The 9,179-nt window shown below is 35.5% G+C and overlaps 1 pseudogene; it reads right to left on the reverse strand.

Annotated features, from left to right (window-relative positions):
- Positions 1–7,072: 7,072 nt before the first annotated feature.
- On the reverse strand, positions 7,073–7,214 carry LOC126766898 (small nucleolar RNA U3; annotated as a pseudogene).
- Between the last annotated feature and the right edge of the window lie 1,965 nt (positions 7,215–9,179).

Raw genomic sequence — 9,179 nt, forward strand, 5'->3', positions numbered from 1 at the left:
TAACTTATTGTTAGGCTTTAAGAAAAAGCAGATTCAATAAATAAAATAAAATTTTGAAAAAAAAAAAACGCAGGGTATTTCAACAAAAGGGCACATAAAATAGTTGAGAATTCGCAGAAAAGAAAGACAAAGGAAAGAAAAAGGAGTATAACTTCAATAATGAACAAGCATACAAACATACATATGCGCAGCACCAGCAAGGAAAGAGGTAACAATCGGCGATCCATTGTATATTTCTTTCATGCATAACCAAACCATGATTAGGACAACGCAATACAAGTGTCAATGGTGGTGTTGATGGTAAGCGCTTGAAAAGTTACGACGAGCACGTAGGTTCGAATCTCAACAGAATTTATTTTTAATTGAATATGTCGCCAACCAAAAATTGAAACATTGTTCTACAAAAACAACAACAGCATAAGCATGGCAATATTGTGTTTTTGGTAGAAAAGCCGAGCTGTGCCGAAAGAAAAGAACAAACGATCGCCGATTGTCACCGCTTCGCTTGCTGCTCGAACATCTTCGCAGACAAGGTTGCGTAGATTCATATTGAGCAAGGTTGCGCAACCTGAATCTATCGCAACCTTTTCCGAACTCGTCTAAGAAGTATAACTTCAAAAAAATAAAAAAGGAGATAAAATATATATACATATGTACATATTAGAGCTCCCACTCCCGGAATGTTTTCGAATTCCCGGGATTTCGGGATATCGAAATTTCATTTCCCGGGATTCCCGGGAAAAACGGGAGGAAATAAAAATTGCTATTTATTGCTTATAAATTAAAAAAAATAATTTTTTTTTTTTATTTTCAATCAGTTACATAGATTCAATTAAGTATGCCCATGTTCTTGGGTTCTTTATAATAAAAAAATTATTATTTAATAATAATTATTATTTCTTATAAATTGAAAAAAATATATAATTCACTTTTTATTTCGAATCAGTTACATGAATTAAATTAAAAATATACCTATGTATTTGGTATTATATACACATATGTATATTTTTTTGTCAAAAAACAAATAATAAAAATCACAGATCGATTTCTGTAGGAACTAATTTTAAATAGTATTTTAAAAATACAAGCGCATCCATTGTTTCATCGTTTAAACTAGATCTGATTTTAGTGCAAAGGCTTCCAGACACTGAAAATAAACGCTCGCATTCGACACTAGTTGGTGGTATTGTCTTTAAAAAATTACAAGCAACCTCCAGATTGCTGCCAAGCCCGCCACCCCCAAGAAGTAAATTTATTTCCTTTGGTACCGCTTCCTCTACTGATAATGAGACATCTCTTTTTAAAACGCGAGATTCTTTGACAGTTTCTTGCAACCTTTCCTTCAACGTTTTTTCCTTTTCATTTTCGATTATTTTTAAATCGATATCGCGATTCTCAACAAAAACCAGTGCTGTAACTTTGATCAAACAGTGTTGTAAAGTACTAAATTCTTACTAATTGTTTTTTGGCAATGTTCATCTATTGTAAATACAACTTTGTTTATGAAAAAATAATAATTAACAGTGTTTAAAAAAATAAGAACAAAAATCCCGAATATCCCGGGAAATTAATTTTAAATCCCGGGAGGAGTTTTAAGTCCGGGATCCCGGGATTTTGGGAGCCCGGGAGCCCGGGAGTGGGAGCTCTAGTACATATATATGCATACAAGTGTGTCAGTGAAGCAATGTACATAAATAAGTTTATTGTGTGGATTCCGTGGTTTTGTGTTTTCTAATAATATGTTAGAACGGTGCGTGAAACACATATACTATATGTATATCAGTGAAGCAAAATAAAATTCTTGCTTATGTAAATTCTGTTTTCTTGTTGAAGCAATGCGTGAAGCACACAGGGATAACGGGATCATTCGGTACAGTACGAACAGACGTCAAAATTTTTGCCTATGTACATTTGTATGTATACAACAAAAATCGATTGAAGCATATACATACTTACATATATCAGTGAAGCAAAGTAAATAGTTTGCTTGTGTGGATTCCGTTGTTCTGTGTTTTTCTAATACAGTGGTCGGCATTTCATAGCAAAATTTTGCAAACTAACTTCACACGTACGCTTACGCTCTATCGTTCAGTCGTTGTCGAGCCAGCAACGAATTAACATCACGCAAGACTATAGCGCAAAACCAAATATGCCCTGCGAGAAATATTTTATGATTCTAAATGCCTTTGGTGCCATGCAATGCCTCTTATGTTCCAAGTCTTTTAAAGATAATAGGGAATATATCCTTAAAAGACATTTTGTTAATTTTCATTATACTCTTAATTATTTATAAAATTTGCTTAATTTTAGTTCCAATTTTTCACTGGACTACCTTTTTTTCGTGCTCACCAATACAGTGACAGATCCTCTCATGCCGACCACTGTTCTAATAATATGTTGGAGCGGTGCGTGAAACACATACATATGTATATGTATATCAGTGGGGCAAAGTAAAATTTTTGCTTATGTAAATATCGTTTTCTTGTTGAAGCAGTTGAAGTTAATTTTCATTATACTCTTAATTATTTATAAAATTTGCTTAATTTTAGTTCCAATTTTTCACTGGGCTACTTTTTTTTCGTGCTCACCAATACAGTGACAGATCCTCTCATGCCGACCACTGTTCTAATAATATGTTGGAGCGGTGCGTGAAACACATACATATGTATATGTATATCAGTGGGGCAAAGTAAAATTTTTGCTTATGTAAATATCGTTTTCTTGTTGAAGCAGTTGAAGCGTCAAAATTTTTGTCTATGTGCATTTGTATGTATGCATCAAAAAGCGATGTGTCGCGACGTGCGGGGAAGCAGCGCAAAACAACAATATGCGCTCAGGCCGAGCGAACGTTTCGTAGAATATGTTTGAGACGGTTGCAGTTAGTTTTGTGTTTCAGAGCGACTCACAGACTAAGGGCAACAATATGCGCTCAGGCCGATCGAACGTGTCATAGAATATGTTTGAGACGGTTGCAGTTAGTTCTGTGTTTCAGTGCGACTCACAGACTAAAAGTGCCCATACACGACACACTAGTGCGTTCGATCGGTATGTGTTCGCATTCGGCTTACTCGTGTATGGGCTTGTGCGTGCACCGATCCATAATCGCGGAAATGTTTGATTTTTTACGATCGGTGCACGCACATGTGTGTCGTGTATGGCGTTGTGCGTGAACAAAATCTCATTTCTCTCGTGTCGCCGAACAGTGAAGATCGCGGACGAACAATGGCAAGTGTTAAGGCCTGCTTTAGAGGCTTAAAAAAATTGATTTTTTTGAGGATTTTTTTGGAAGGGAAAGAAATAATTGATTCATGCAAAATTTCTAGGCTTTATAGTTAAATATTTAAACATCATCCACAAATTTTTTGGAAACGAAATCTTTGATATTCTGCCTTTGGGAAGCAATGCCCCCTTTCATTTCGCATGTGCATTTTTCGGACGGCGGGCAGGATGCAGGTCGCAATTTCTATCAAAACAAAATATTCAAAGAGATTCATATTTTTTAATAATTTATATTCTAGTTAAACTAAGAAAATTCCAAAATTTTACAAGTTTTTAAAAAGTTTTTTTCTCTATCCTGCCCGCCAATTAAAACTAATCGTAAAAATGGAAAACCGAGAAATCATTTCTTATTCTTATATACATATTTTTTAAAGAGATTTAAGCAAAAAAAAAAAAAAATTATTGTTCAGAATTTATTGATCTTATAAAATATGAATTGGCAAACGAAAATAAAAAAAATAAAATTGAGAAAAATAAAGGTTGGAATAACTTATTAACGAAATACAAAGAAATAGATAAAAATGCTACATTAGAAATAAATTCCAAGAAATGTTCCGCTTGCCTGTCGTACATTTTAACTCTGTGAAGAACGAACGTAAAATGGATTTGTGTGTCGTGTATGGGCAAACGAATTCATACCGATCGAACGCACTTGTGTGCTCGTGTATGGGCACTTTAAGGGCAACAACATGTGCTCAAGCCGAGCGAACGTGTCTTAAAAAATGTTTGGGACGGTTGCAATTAGTTCTGTGTTTCAGTGCGACTCACAGACTAAGGGCAACAATATGCGCTCAGGACGATCGAGCGTGTCGTAAAATATGTTTGAGACGGTTGCAGTTAGTGCTGTGTTTCAGTGCGACTCACAGACTAAGGGCAACAATATGCGCTAAGGGCGATCGAGCGTGTCGTAAAATATGTTTGAGACGGTTGCAGTTAGTGCTGTGTTTCAGTGCGACTCATAGACTGGGGCAACTATATGTGCTCAGAATTTTTTAACGTGTAGTTGAAACAAGTTCGAAACCATATTAGTATATACATATTTATGAACAAATTAAGTACCAAATGCAACAATATATTTATATAAATATATTAGCTTTGTTACACGTAAAATTTAAATATAAAATACATATTCATTGCTAATAGTAAGTCCTAATTAACAGATAAAAGCTACCATGAGAGGGGCAAAAAACACCAGGAGTCGAACCGGAAACAACACCGGCATATCCAAGAATACAGAGGTCATCGCAATAAGACAAGACGATCAGTCATCTACGATTTCTTCATCAGAATACGTCCCTTCGAATCAAGGAGAGCGAAATGTTAATCCACTTGATGTCCTATCAACTTTGAAGGTACCTGACGCAATTCGTTATGATGGTAATCTTAAAACTTTAAACGAATTTATAACCAATGTCTACTCTTAAGATCGATTCGAAATAAAATCAAAGGAAAGGCTAGCGAAGGCATCATAGAATCTGGAGCCAGTATTAATTGGGAAGAAATTAAGGCCGCTCTCATCTTACATTGCGCGGACAAGAGAGATGAACCCACTCTTATGTTCGACCTCCACAATTCTGTGCGGGAGGGTTGTTCTTTACGTACATTATATGACAAAGTCGGTGAGATTAAATTAACGTTATTTAGAATAGCGGAAACTACATAATCGGGGCAGATCGTGGTGAAGACAAAAAAAATTGTTTGCAGACATATGTCTCAACTCATTTTTAACAGGAATTAGGGGCTCATTAGGAGCTACAATAAGATCCATGAAACCAACCAACCTTCGAGAGGCCTTCGAATGGGCGTTACAAGAAAAAGAAACTTTTTTCGCTCAAACGAATATGAATATAAAACGGAGCAAAAACAGGATATGGTGCCCGACAATATTATATTAGAAGTATAGATTATAAGCAAATTAGGGGAAATAATGAAAGGTGTAGTAATAAACGTAGTGGTAACGATAGAAACGATAATAGAGGAAATGACGAAAGACGTAGCTATAAGCGTTTTCGTAACGATTATGATATAACATAAATAACATGTTAGTAATTATGCTAAAAGATAATAACTATAACAATAACAATCAACAGAAACAATTCAATAGACAAACCACCAACTATCAGTCTGGAAAACCAATAAGTAATGTTGATGAACAAGCACAAATGCACAATTTTAATGATTTCCACAAAAAGCCTCAGACAACAGACAGGATACTTAATAAATAAAGACAACAAGTCCAGACAACCATATATTATGGTAAATAAGGTTTTCGATAAAGCTCTCAAGTTCCTTATAGATACCGGTGCTACTTTTTCCTTTATTAATCCTAATTATATTCAAAAAGAAAATCAAATTAAATTACATACACCAATAGCCATCAAGACAGTACTAAATCAGTTCCAATTACATAACAGGACTATGATTCCATTGTTCAGCGAATTCTCTGATTTGTCACAATACTCATTTCTTTTATTTAATTTTCATCCATATTTTGATGGGCTTATCGGAATAGATACGAGGGCTGTCTGATAAATAACCGACTTAACCATGATGCACGCGACTTTTTCAAATTTTTTTTTTATTTTTCTACATAGTCTCCTTGTAACTTCACACACTTCTCCCAGCGATGCTCCCATCTCTGCAACCCTTCAAAAATAGAGCGCTAGAAATGTTCATGCGCGCACGTTTGTGGTCTAGCGTAAGCAAACGCGGCACCCAACGCGCGGACAGCTTTCTCATGCCCAAATCTTGGTTTAATATGTGACAAACACGTTCTTTTGACATCTTCATAATCTCAGCTATTTCCCTAACTTTAATCCGGCGGTCGTCTAGTACCAATTGATGAACTTTCGCGATGTTATCGTTAGTGGTTACAGTTTTTGGACGCCCAGGACGTTCATCATCTTCCAAGCTCCTGCGACCACGTTTAAATTCAGCTGCCCAAAAATTTACGGTGGTAAACGATGGTGCGGAGTCACCATACACAGAATCCAACTCATCTTTGATTGGTGAAGGCGTATTGATTTCAAAAATAAAAATTTAATTACAGCTCGATATTCAATTTTTTCCATTTTGGGGAAATCACCGAAATAGACTCACAAAAACGACTGTCAACAGATAATTGCGCAAGATAAATTTCTGAAATTTTGGCGAGTAGCTATTATAATATGCACACTTTGAAGTAGAAATTTTTTTTTCAGATGTGCCGCTAGCTTCACGTTGAGGTCGGTTATTTATCAGACAGCCCTCGTATATTGCAAGAAAAAAAAAAGGTGCGTGGAGTCCCTACGCGCGGATGAAGTTATACTTCTTAGTGATATTCCAAGAAATGCATATCATTTTGTATGAAAGAAAATTAGAAAACTTAAATTCACATTTTATAAATTTACTATAATTTATTATCTCCCCAAGCATGCCTTTGCTAACAAGTCGTCTTTTCGCGACGATGGCAAAAGCTAAAAATCATAAATTGCACAACTTTCTGGTGCTTCTCGCAAGAATCTGCGTCGATATGTATTCACGATCACACGTATACATACATACATATTTACGCATGTTTGTAGGCGAAGCTGCTACAGCGGCAAGGGGTGACAATCGGCGGCCATTACTTTACTTATGCCATAGAACTTCAATTGCTACGAATATGGAAATGACAACGAAATAATGCAAATATGCATATTTCTAAAGGTCATTAATTTCTTTGAAGAAATGAATGATCCTGAAAAGTATAGTCTTAACTTTTCAACGGCCAACGCAGAGCGTTTCAAGCAAAAGGAATTCATTCATTAAAATCACCACTCAGAAGTCGTTTTATCCGTTGTAAGCGAACGATTTTCGAAGAAACATCATTTCTAATATGACACAAGACAAAATTAGAAATGAACTTCTTAACCTCACCCTGTCAGATAAAACGAAAATACTTCGTCACCGCGGGTCGATTTCCAAAAAATGGACCAACGCAGGGTATTTCAACAAAAGGGCACATAAAATAGTTGAGAATTCGCAGAAATGAAAGACAAAGGAAAGAAAAAGGAGTATAACTTCAATAATGAACAAGCATACAAACATACTGCGCATATGTATCACCATTACCAGCAAGGAAAGAGGTAACAATCGGCGATCCATTGTATATTTCTTTCGTGGATAACCAAACCATAATTAGGACAACGCAATTCAAGTGTCAATGGTGGTCTAGGTGGTAAGCGCTTCAGAAGTGACGACGAGCACGTAGGTTCGAATCTCAACAGAATTTATTTTTAATTGAATATGTCACCAACCAAAAATTGAAACATTGTTCTACAAAAACAACAACAGCATAAGCATGGCAACATTGTGTTTTTGGTAGAAAGGCCGAGCTGTGCCGAAAGAAACGAACAAACGATCGCCGATTGTCATCGCTTCGCTTGCTGCTCGAACATCTTCGCAGATAAGGTTGCGTAGATTCATATTGAGCAAGGGGTTGCGTAGATTCATATTGAGCAAGGTTGCGTAGATTCATATTGAGCAAGGTTGCGCAACCTGAATCTATCGCAACCTTTTCCGAAGTCGTATAAGAAGTATAACTTCAATAAAAGCTATTATAAACATTCCATTAAAGATACTTGAAACAAAAACTTCGAAAATCAAAAATATAGAGCTAGAAGAGAAATCAAATTCGGCCATATATGCAATTGAAGAGGAATCAAAAAAGATTATTCAGCTACCAGTAAACGTCACAGACGGAATTTTCTTGTTTGAAACCACAACTATTTCCGAAGACATTGTAATATCAGGTGGACTTTATACTGCCGAAAATAATCTTAGTTATATTGAAGTTCATAATTTTTCAAGCCAAGACAAACAATTCTGCTTAGATACATATTTAGAAGTACAAAACTGCAAGAAACAAGATTATTTTGAAGTCAACTTAATGCAAAAAAAAAATAACGAAACGACATTCGATAGTCAGGATTTTAAAACTTATATACGAACTCAGCACCTTAATAATGAGGAAATTACTCAACTCGAAAAACTCTGCTTAGAATTTCCGATGCTTTTTTTCAAAGATGGAAATAAATTACCTTTCACTAACTTAATCAAGCACAGGATTAGAACCACGGACGAAATTCCCATTCACACTAAACCATTTCGTTATAGCCAAAAGGAAAGACAAGAAATTAGGAAACAAATCGATAACCTGCTGGAACAAAATATAATTAGACATAGTTATTCTCCATGGAGTGCTCCAACGTTCCTAGTATCAAAAAGAATGGACGCTTCAAATACAAAAAAATGGCGGTTAGTGGTAGATTATCGCAAACTAAATGAGAAAACTATTAAAGACAAATATCCTATGCCTAACATCAACGATGCCTTAGATAGAATTGGCAGGGCTAAATACTTCACAGCATTAGATTTAGCTAGCGGTTATTACCAACTCGAGATGCATCCGAAAGATACAAACAAGATGGCATTTTCCACAGAAGGAGGACCCTTTGAGTTTGTAAGAATGCCATTTGGACTTACAAATGCCCCAGCGACTTTCCAAAGCGTTATGGATAATGTTTTGGCCGACCTGAATGGCAAATGTTGTCTTATATATCTAGACGATATAATAATATTCTCGGCATCTCTACAGGAACATATTAAAGATTTAAAAGCAGCCTGTAAAAAATTAAATAATGCTAACCTTAAACTGTAACCTGCAAAATCTGAATTTTTGAGAAAGGAAATCGAGTATTTAAGTCACATAGTTACGGACACAGGAATCAAACCAAATCCAAAAAAGATTAGTGCTATAAAATCATTTCCCCTTCCAAAGACCAGACAACAAATAAAATAATTTTTAGGTTTGCTTGGATACTATAGAAAATTCATTAAAGATTTCGCTACGATTACTAAACCCCTAACTCAACAATTAA

This window comes from Bactrocera neohumeralis, unplaced genomic scaffold, assembly GCF_024586455.1.
Source record: "Bactrocera neohumeralis isolate Rockhampton unplaced genomic scaffold, APGP_CSIRO_Bneo_wtdbg2-racon-allhic-juicebox.fasta_v2 ctg2843, whole genome shotgun sequence".
In the NCBI taxonomy this organism is placed as follows: domain Eukaryota; kingdom Metazoa; phylum Arthropoda; class Insecta; order Diptera; family Tephritidae; genus Bactrocera; species Bactrocera neohumeralis.